The following is an 11,593-nucleotide window of genomic DNA, read 5'->3' as shown; positions in this document are numbered from 1 at the left end:
GAGAGGAGGCTGTGCAGTCCCAGCTCTGCTTCATAGAATCATAGAAGATTAGGGTTGGAAGAGACCTCAGAAGGTCATCTAGTCCAACCCCCTCCTCAAAGCAGGACCAACCCCAACTAAATCATCCCAGCCAGGACAAGATGCACTTGTCTAGCCAGGCCTTAAAATACTCTAAGGATGGAGATTCCATCACCTCCTTAGGTAACCCATTCCAGTGCTTCACCACCCTCCTAGTGAAATACTATTTCCTAATATCCAACTTAGACCTCCCATACTGCAACTTGAAACCATTGCTCCTTGTTCTTTCATCTGACACCACTGAGAACAGCCAAGCTCCATCCTCTTTGGAACCCCCTTTCAGGTAGTTGAATGCTGCTATCAAATCCCCCCTCACTCTTCTCTTCTGCAGACTAAACAAGCCCAGTTCCCTCAGCCTCTCCTCGTAAGTCATGTGCCACAGCCCCTTGATCATTTTCATTGCCCTCCGCTGGACTCTCTCCAATTTGTCCACATCTTTTCTGTAGTGGGGGGCCCAAAATTGGATGCAATACTCCAGCTGTGGTCTCACCCGTGCCGAACAGAGGGGAATAATCACTTCCCATCTGCTGGCAATGCTCCTACTAATGCAGCCCAAAATGCCATTGGCCTTCTTGGCAACAAGAGCACACTGCTGACTCATATCCAGCTTCTCATCCACTGTAATCCCAAGGTCCTTTTCTGCTGAACTGCTGCTTAGCCAGTTGGTCCCTAGCCTGTAGCAGTGCATGGGATTCTTCCTTCCAAAGTGCAGGACTCTGCACTTGTCCTTGTTAAACCTCATCAGATTTCTTTTGCCCCAATCCTCCAATTTGTCTAGGTCACTCTGGACCCTATCCCTACCCTCCACTGTATCTACCTCTCCCCCATCTTAGTGTCATCTGTGAACTTGCTGAAGGTGCAATGTATCCCATCATCCAGATCATTAATAAAGATGTTGAACAAAACTGGCCCCAGGACCAACCCTTGGGGCACTCCACTTGATACCAGCTGCCAACTAGACATTGAGCTGTTGATCACTACCCGTTGAACCCGACAATCTAGCCAGCTTTCTATCCACCTTATAGTCCATTCATCCAATCCATACTTTTTTAACTTGCTGGCAAGAATACCGTGGAAGACCATATCACCAAAGCTTTGCTAAAGTCAAGATATATCATGTCCACAGCTTTCCCCATATCCATAGAGCCAGTTATCTCATCATAGAAGGCAATCAGGTTGGTCAGGCATGACTTGCCCTTGGTGAATCCATGTGGACTGTTCCTGATTACCTTCCTCTCCTCTGAGTGCTTCAAAATGGTTTCCTCGAGGACCTGCTCCATGATTTTTCCAGGGACTGAGGTGAGGCTGACCGGTTTGTAGTTCCCCAGGTTCTCCTTCTTCCCTTTTTAAAAGATGGACACAATATTTGCCTTTTCCAATCATCTGGGACCTCCCCCAATTGCCATGAGTTTTCAAAGAAAATGGCCAATGGCTCTGCAATCTCATCAGCTAATTCCCTCAGCACCCTCGGCTGTATGAACTTCAATATCTATGGTCAGATTTCTCGTAGCTTGTTGGATAAGGGCTACGAATGGGACACATAGCAGTGCCATGTGAAGATCAAGTTGCTGAGGCAGGTGTACTAGAAGGCAAGGGAATCAAACCGTTGCTCTGGTGCTGCGCTGAAGACCTGCCACTTATATAAGAAGCTGGACACCATCCTTGGAGGCGACCCACCTCCACCAATGCAGCCTCAGTGGGGCTGGAAGCGTTGGACAGTGGACTCAACACTGAGGATGAAGTTGTGAAGGAGGAGGTCAAGTTGGAGGATGATGTGCAGCATATGCACGACGGATATAATGGTCCAGGGGAGGCTAAGCCTCTCCTTGTACAGCTGCTACTGATCCGCTGTCGGACATCTGGGCCGTGGTGGCCCCACCTGGAGTCCATCTCTTCCCCTCCCTGCTCCACCCCTTCCCCGAGGTTGTATGCCACTGCGTGGTGAGAGTCCCTCCTCTCCTCCACTTCACCCTCCCTCTCTGGAGATCCCCACCATTCGCCACGGATGAAATGCAGAGTTGGCTGCCTATTTTGTATCCCCATTACACCCCTTTTCTATGTGGCGGTTCTGAGCTCTCAATTTTAATGTTTCGTGTTTATAATATCTAGACTTCCACTACAGATGTTCCTGTCTCTCCAAAGCAGGTCCCAAATTTGCTATGGTGCAGGGCAATGGCATTACATGAACAGAGAATTTGGCCCTAGGTTTGCAATGCCAAACAAAACAAAGCAGGCATTGAAACCACAGACTGCTGCAGTTCCCCTCATTTTTATCCAGACATACCTCATCTCTTGTCCCTCATTACAAAGAACGTCACTCAGAATGACATCTCACAAACCAGTGTTTTCTCAGACATAAAACCTGTCACTAACACAGTGAGTATAATGTATAGGAATAGGGTAGTGTGACTTTAAACAGTTTGGGAGTCCTCTAATGGTGCTCACCCTATACTATGTTTTAGAAGCTGTCAGAAACCCTAGTCAGAGGAGAAGTACTGTCTATAAGTAGGCCTTGCAGGTTTGTGTATAGTTAGCACAATGGTTTAGGAAGGACTAGTGGGCAAAAGGGATGTGGGAGTGGCACTCTATGTCAAAAATGGCATTACCTGTTTCTGAATTACTAACTATGAAGAAAATGATCTTGTATGCTTATGGATCAATGTTCTAACAGATAAAGTGCATGGTGGGGTATTAGTTGGTGTCTGCTACGGACCACCAAATAACATTAGGGAACAGGATGACTGGCTCCTTATGTATCTATCTACAATGTGAAGGGGGAAAAACTGTGTGATCATTGGGGGGTTCAATTTGTGTGTCATATGTTGGAAGTCCCATGCTGCCAGTAGTAAAACATCTTTGGCATTTCTATATATTATAGATAACCATTTCCTAACTCAAAAAGTGTTGCATCCGTCACAGGGGAATTCTATATTCGACCTCATCTTGACTGATAAAGAGGAACTGATCACAGAACTAAAAATTAATGGTAGCTTAGGTACAAGTGATCATGACTTGATCATATTTATAATGTGCAAACAGAATAAAGAAAGCTTTAAAAGGGCCAGTTTCATAAAGCTGAAAGCAATCTGACAATAGAAAAAAGGCATACCAAGACTAAATAAAATGATAAAGAATAAATGCAGATTAGCAAAGTCTGAATAGTTGAATGAGAAACGCAAAGAAACTGGATATTGGAATTGGAAATTTTAAAGTCAAGACTGGATGTTTTTCTAAAAGATCTGCTGCAGGAATTATTTTGGGGAAGTTCTATGGCCTGTGCTATGCAGGAGGTCAGACTAGATGATCACAGTGGTCCCTCTGGCCTTGGAATCTCTGGCTGTGTGTACACCATGAGCCAGGGGTGCGAGTCCCCCGCTTGTGTACACATACTTGTGCTAGCTCTCATTAAGCTAGCGCAGGTTTACACAGCAGTCTAGCCATGCTGGAGGCCTTGGAGGCACAGCTGAGGCATGTTGAATGCACCCCTACCTAAAACCAGTGGGTATATACTCAGCAGGTGCCTCTGTCGCCACCACCCATGCTATCGCGGCTACAGGAGCCGGGGATCACACCCTTACCTCATAGTGTAGATACAGCCTAGGGATTGAACATAGGTCCCAAATAACCAATCTGTACCCATGTGGTTTCTCATGTGGTCTCTCATCTTATCACTGTTGTGTAAAAAGTGAAGGCACAAAAGAATCTTTGTCACCTAAAATCTTTAAATCCAGGTTGGATGTCTTTCTAAGACATATATTCTAGATCAGCCAGATATTATGGGTTTGAGGAGGAACAACTGAGTGAAATTCTAGGGCATGTGTTGTGCTGCCGGTCAGACTAGATGGGTTAAATGGGTATTAATGAACAATATAGGCAATGGGACTCACACATGTGTTTAAGTACTTTTTTGAATCAAGGCATCTCTGAATTGCATGCACCTCTACTTCCTAACTTGATTGCTGGCTATAAAAACAGTTGTGGTTTGCTTGGGTTCATTGATTTCTGTGACAACTCATATTATCAGTTTCTTTCTAACAAAGTGGGAGCATTTCATGTTTCTTAAAGTATTTAGCAGTATTATCACTGCAGCTTGTCAATACTTGTCTCTGCCAACAGCATATCCCACAAGTTTCTGTCTCTGATCTAATTTTCCATTTATGGCAAAGGAAATTGAGATGCCAAGTACTGTACATTGGAATTAATGTTTATTATATGTTAATTGCCATCACTGCACTCATGTTTTGCACCAGTGTGGAGCTCGTGGGTTAGATACAATCAGATGTATCCATTTAAAAACTATATCTTATATGATCACTAATGTGCTAAAGTTTGATTCAAGTTCTGCACAACAGTGAAATTATTAAAGTTTACTAAGTGTTGCTATTTTGGCCCAATTCATTGTCAGCTCAAGTTAATGGAAAGACTTCTCTGGGCTTTGGATCAGCCCCTGTAAGGCTCATAAACTGTGTGATAAGAAAAGGAGTACTTGTGGCACCTTAGAAACTAACAAATTTGAAACTGTGTGATGGGGCAGTAGGGGAGGGGAGGGGAAGTAAGTTGGATAGGAGTGAATTAAAGTAAGAAATAGAGTTTTTCTTCTTAGTATTGTTATTTTAAATAATCTTCAGGATGAACCTCCACATCAAAATTCTAATACACTGGAATGTCTGGAGTCAGAGCTGATGATATCAGGGCAGCATTGTGTTTTACTTTAGGTGAGTTCCTCTACCACCACTGGGAAAAGTGATTTCTCTGCATTCAAGAATGGATCAAGCTGGAAAACAAAGTGGAGAGGCGGGAAGGATCAAATTCATGGCATAAGCAAATACTCTACAAATCGTCAGGAGACTGACTAGATGGCCACAAAGAGATTTTGTCAAGGGTTTTATACAACTAAAATCAATTCATCCACTTTATCTGTTTTGAACATCCTGGAGATGCAACTAAAGATGTCACAAATGGTTACAGTTGCCTGGAAACCTTCAAGGTGTCAATTGACCATATTTTTAGGTGCAGGAATGTTACATGGACACACCACAGTTTTGCCAGTGATTTTTTTAAAAAACAAATGGACTCAGAAATCTACAAGGGAATAAAAATATCATGAGAGTGAAGCTGAGTTGAAGCAGGGTAACTCAAAATCAATATTTTGCTTTTAAACTCTTAAGGGGAGGCCCAGGAGGGCTGCACTCATTTTGTCCTCCTTACTTATTATCCTCAGAGGATTGGCTGGAAAGTGACAAGACTACTCCATACTTACAGCTAGGACATTCCTCACTAACAAGCCACTTGTTAGAATACTCAGCTGCTGCTTTATCTCCTAACAGGGGCTTTCACTAACTGTATCAGAGGATGGTAAAGTCAAAGTTTAAAAAAAATGTCTTTTTGGAACTCAGCTGCCGCACGAGTATAATTGACTAATGTTTTACGTTAAACATAGAGAGGCCTGTTTTCCTGTTGGTGCACTACTGCACATGCATGTGGAATGCACCATAGTCACATACATATTAGGACATGACAATCCTGAAAGGAGACAGACCTTCAGCACCAGTCCTACAATTTGAGCTCAAAGGGTAAGTTGTAAGTAGTAAATTATAATAGTGGATAGGGCCAGCACATAAGGGGAAAGATAACCAAGTAACCACACTAAAGCAGTGTATTACATACTGTCCTCTTAGAAAAATGTATTTAGATTGTATGCTCTTTGTCTGTTACTTTGTGTTTGTACAGTGTCTAGCACAATGGGGCCCCAATTTTGGTTGGGACTTGTGCACTATTGTAATATAAGTTAAATGAACAAAGCTAGTGCTGAGTTCATGTCCCATCCGGGGTGCCATTTTGTAATTCATGATGGCATAGGGACATGCACAGGGGAAAGAAGGGATAGATGGGATATGTCTAAAACCCAGTGATTTCAGGCTGTTAGAATGGTTCTTTGGGGCCTTATGCAGCTGGACCTAAACTGAAGCAGCCCAGTAGCTGGATGGCTCCAGGCCCTGGGGGATACAAAGTGTAGCTTTCAATCATCTTTAGCTTCCTGTAGCTAATGTGCCTTGGTCACACCAGCCCGTCTGACCTGACAGGGCTACAGGACCAAAGCATTTCATTGTGATTTTACAAACTAAATCAAAACATTTCAGTGCACAACCATGGCCTGAAAGGAGAGACAATCCCTAAAAACTGGAGTGTGGGTAAGATCCCTTATTACTGCACCAGGGGGAATGCAGCAGTGTCCCTAAAACTCTTCTCCATAGCATTATCCTAATCAAAGTTGAACCATTTTCAGATGATCCAAAGTTTATAGAGCTAGTTTTTGATTGGAAAGAACTTGCCTTTAGACCCATAATTGTTCTTGATTAGGGTATGAAAAATAAAGAAACATTAACCTTCACTTATTAAGAGTTAGCTGGTGAATTATCAGGCAGTCTGCAATTTTTAAATGGAAAATGTTATCATAGGAATGACAACCCTAGACCGAGCATCTTTTTAGAGGAAATTTTGAGAAATAAATTTTGTGGCTCAATCTGTGAATAATCCCATGTGCAAAAACAAGATGTTCATAAAGCTGCCCCATTGCTCTCTTAACGATGGCAGTACGACAACTCTGATTTTGGAAATCATTTTTGCAGAGATAGAAAAAAAATCTATAAACATTTGTTGATACTGCAAATAGAAGATGTTTGTTTCTGCTGACAGGAAAAAAAAAGGATGTGTGGGGGGATGGATAGACTCTGCTTTCACTTGCATTGGTGAAAATTCAAAGTAAATCCATTGAAGGCAGTAGAGCTACACCTGTGTAAAACTGAGGTAAACTGGAGGAGAATTAGGTTCAGTAACAAACAACATTAGAGAAAAATACTGATGCTAACACATTTCATTTCAAATAAAAAATTCTGTTCAATTGGCCATGCATCCCTTATGGAAAAAGCAGGTGGTAATAAAACAGAATATCTACTCTTGAGTAACCACAGAAAGGAGGAATTATGGTATCTGTTTATAGGCCTGATTTAATGTCCTTTGAAGTTAATGGACCAGATTTACCGCTGCCCAGAATCTTGTGTAGTCATGTACACCAGGGGAAAGTGAGCACAAAGTGTGTTTAAGCTCCACTATTCTAATTTGGCAATGATTTCCACCCACTTTGCACTGTTGTAAATGTCTACACAAAGTGCAGGTCAGTGGGGAATTGAGCCCAAAGGGAGTTTTCCCATTGACTACAAGGGGAGTTGAATCAGGCCCTATAATCAAACCTATCAATCTTTTGGGAAATTCCACATACAAAATCTGAGCCACACTCAAGTTTTCCTGAGAACTCATTAATCTAATTCAACACAAAATACCACAATTTCTAGAAAGGAAAACTATTTCCCCAGTGTGGAAAACAGCAAACAAGTCAAACAAATGGCTTATTTTCATAAAAGAGATTTTCCCATTGTGAAATGGTCATTTTGTGGAAATCAGTAAAAACAATTCCAGGCAAAACTAGAAAATGTTACTTTGGTGAAATCAGGACACATGATTTTTTGAGTTTGCCTTGCAAGTTTTTATGGCAAAGCTCTTTCCCTTACAATAAAAAAGCAAACACATTTACGATTTACACTATCTTTTGGTGAATTGTAATAATGATTAGATCACATAAACATTGGGCATTTTCCATGCACTTTGTTTATAACACAGAATGTTCTCAGAAATCTGTATAAAATGACTCTAATGAAAATGTCTACTATCCCCAAAGTATGATTTCTTCTTCTTTTACAATAATGAGATGGGCATCAGAATTAATAGGGTAGAGGAGACATGGAGATGGCGATTCATTAAAAAAATTATAAGGTGGCTTTTCTTGTGCAATAAAAAGTCTTGTGTTTCTCATAACTATGCCACTGACTTTCAATGCACAATCCTAGAGTTACTGAAATGAAACTCAAACTAGTGAAAAGCTTTTTGTTTACCATATTGGTCATGAAGGTTGTGCATGCTTAAGGGATGTGGGGCAGGGAGGGAGGGAAGAATCAAAGCTTTAAAGTGCACAGACTGGCAACTACAGTTGAGACCTTGACCTGTCACATCACACAGCTCCAGTCAGACGAGATGTGACAATGAAATTATATAGCACCCTGAGCAGTGGGCACCTACACCCAGGAACTCTGCTCACTCTCCATATAGTAACCATCATATCAGTAGGGCAATGGCTGGGGCAGCAACTCAAAACACCAAATCCTTAAATCTCACTCTCAAATACACAGAAGAGTGGCATTTTGGCAATTAAGCTATGTCTCAAACACACACACACAGACACTTACATATTTCTTATGGCATGTACATATATAAACAGAAGGACTTTTTTTTCTTAAAATTCTATGGATTTCCATCTGAAAATAAAATTGAAAAACCTCTTAAAGGCTCAAATTATGATACCCTCACTCACAAGTAGTATCTTACTCCACAACTAATCCCATTGATTTCAATTTGGGCCAAAGTTCTCTCATAAAATTAAGGCACAAAAACTGACCTGTCACATCACACAGCTCCACAATGCAAGCTTCTGGGACTTGCATTATAAACAAAGGTAGGGGTATGTGCCTGTGTATATATATGTGTGCGTGGTGGTTATAACTTACCTTTTTCATCCTGTTTGTCTTTCTGAGGCATTTTCTTTTAGTCCCACAGTTAGTGAACAAAAAGGATCTCGTGGAGTTGCATGCTTTTCCATATTGTCACATAGGATAGTTAGGTGTTAATTTTTTTGTGTGGGCACTTATTCCTTAACACGGATTGAATTTTAGAGATTTTTATAGCTAATAGCTACAGAAGATAATACTTGATTTCCATCATCCCTATCAGCTGAGGACCCCAAACAGTAATTCTTAGTATAGGTAGGGAATTCTCATTATCTTCATTTTGCAGACGGGGAAACTGAGGCACAGTGTCTAAAATCACATAGCAAGTCAATGCAGAGCCAGGAACAGAATGCAGAAATCTATCCTGACTTTCAATCCTGTGTTCTAGTCACTACGCTATGTTCCTTCCTTGGAATAGCTATCAATTAATTTTTAAACTCAGCATAGCATCTGTGTTTCCTATTTATTTATTTTTATTACACATCAGCACATAAAATACATGTGATTTCATTAGCAGCTTGCATAGTGAAACTTCTATTGCAATTGTATAAAGAACCTGCTAACCAAAAGTGATATTAAGAGCAATGTCTCATACTAGAAAATGAACTGAAAAAGCAACTTGAAATTAATCAGGCCCAAAGAAACCTCTCAAACTGAAATTGCAGTCTCATCCAAAGCCCATTGAAGTGTATTGAACAATTCCCATTGACTGCCATGGGCTGTGGATCAGGTTCTTAATATATAAAAATCAAAGGCACTATATACTGCCAATTCAAGTAAATTTCAGATGGGGTTTTAAAATTCCTTTGGAATGCTTTACTCCACCCCTCAAAGGCTATTGTTGAATTAAAAAAAAAAAAAGAAACTAAACAAAACAGCCTGTTAACCTATTAAGATCCTGAACTTAAAAGACCTGATTAGGAGTGATAAAAGAATAGCTATTCCAAATGATTTTGCACCCATTAAGGCAATGTCAAGATGCCCATTCAGCCAAATTTTCCTCTCAGTTACACGGGTGCAAGTCTTTTGAGTTCAATGGGGTTGCATTGGTATAATTGATAAGAGAATGTTGTCCATTGACTTCACTGGAATTGGGAGAAGGCCCTAAGACTTCCAATTCTATCCTTAATTCATCCTTGTTCTACCTACATGTCACTGCACATTAATTATTAATGCCACTTGTAAAATCTCCCACTGCTTGAAGACCTGTCCAGTGACCTGGCTGCAATGGAGTTATATATGGATGGAATGGCAGCCTTAACTTGGAATTCCCTTGCTACCGCTGGTTTGTCTGACAGATTCATAGTGTTATTTCAATATAATATTTTATAGTGAATGCAAATGTGGAAAAAAGCAAGTCAGCCCAAACAATGGAGACTGAAGAGTACATGGGCTGTTAAGTAGGTTAAAAAGAATGTGAATTCAAGCACCTGTTAAAAAAAGATCTTGAACCACAGTATAAGAGACATTAAAATAGCTACAAATGAGTTTTTTATTCCTATCTGATTTCTATCCCAATTATATATTAGTCAGATAATGGTATGATGTCACCTGTTTGGATAAGAGTTCTAAAGGCAAGACTTTAGTTTCCACAATTGTGTGCATACTTTTTGGCAGTGAAATGTCTAACAACCTCATATGCAGATGCAAAGAGGGAGTTAGGTAGGCATCCATGTACTATCTGTATCCAAAATCAATGCTGATGAAAAAATGACAATAGTTATTTGTGAGTGCTAAATTACACTTTTTACACAATTTCCATAAAAATGGAAGATATTACTGAAAACTTGGCTCTCTATTTTTATAAAGTAATTGGTAACTCATTCCTTTCCATTAATCATCATTAACAGATAGAAGAATGACTAGTCAGAAATATGACATGTCCATTTCTTTCTCCTAACACAAGAATAAGGAGACATTCAATGTAATCAAAAGGCTACACATTTAAAACTTCTAAAATAATTACCTTTTTTAAAAACCTCAACATATAAGTAACCTGTGGAACTCATTGCCACAAGATATCATTATGGTCAAGAATTTAAGATTAAAAAAAGATTAGACATTCATGCATGGTTAATGAGAGCAGTCAGCATTATATTTTATAGGAAGAAAAGTAGGGATATAAACACTCAGGCTTTAAGGCAAAAGAAACGTATAACTGACAGAACCTAAAAAGAAATCCCCCCAGTGATCTGTTCAAAGGCTACCTAAGACCTATCCCCCTATTTGCATGTTTGCTAATGAGTGACTGTGAATAAAATAAAATGGGTATTTAAAATTTCAGAATTGCCTATTTTTCACTGTGCTGCTATGTCATATACAGTAGCCTTATCTACCTGGAGATCTTTGTAGTCAGACCTCAATGCTGACACCTTTCGTTTCCACACTTAATCCTCACCCCACACCATCCACTGTAAGACACACGAAGAATTAAAATCTCACTCTGCATGTATTTTTCACAGCAAACATTACTTTACTGTATGAGAATGCTCATAGTTCTTATAGTAGGACAAGACAGGCTCTGGACACACCTCCCACAAGCAGCCATTCTCCAGTTTGCTTCAGATTTAGTAACTCCAGCCAACATGTTGTCACAAATTTGCCTATACGTGTACGGGAGTTATTGCGCCTTTATTGTACAGACTAATCAGAACAATCAGGCTAATGTTTATATCCTTTCTGGAGGACGAAACACTAATTCTGACCTTTCATCACTTATTCTGACTACTCATAAAACTCTCAGTGTGTTGAGGGTGACCTAGCATGGCCCTGAGCCAAAGGAAGGGAAGTCTCTCCATATTGTTGTCAGAGCTGATAAGCAGCAGAGCACATGAAAGGGAAGTACTCCAGGTTTTATGGGCCAGGCAGGCTCAAAAGGGCTCTGCTACTGAGTGAGT

The sequence above is a fragment of the Dermochelys coriacea genome, chromosome 2 (genome assembly GCF_009764565.3).
Source record: "Dermochelys coriacea isolate rDerCor1 chromosome 2, rDerCor1.pri.v4, whole genome shotgun sequence".
NCBI lineage: Eukaryota > Metazoa > Chordata > Testudines > Dermochelyidae > Dermochelys > Dermochelys coriacea.
The sequence above is the reverse complement of the archived record's forward strand: the minus strand, read 5'-3'. Positions refer to the sequence as shown.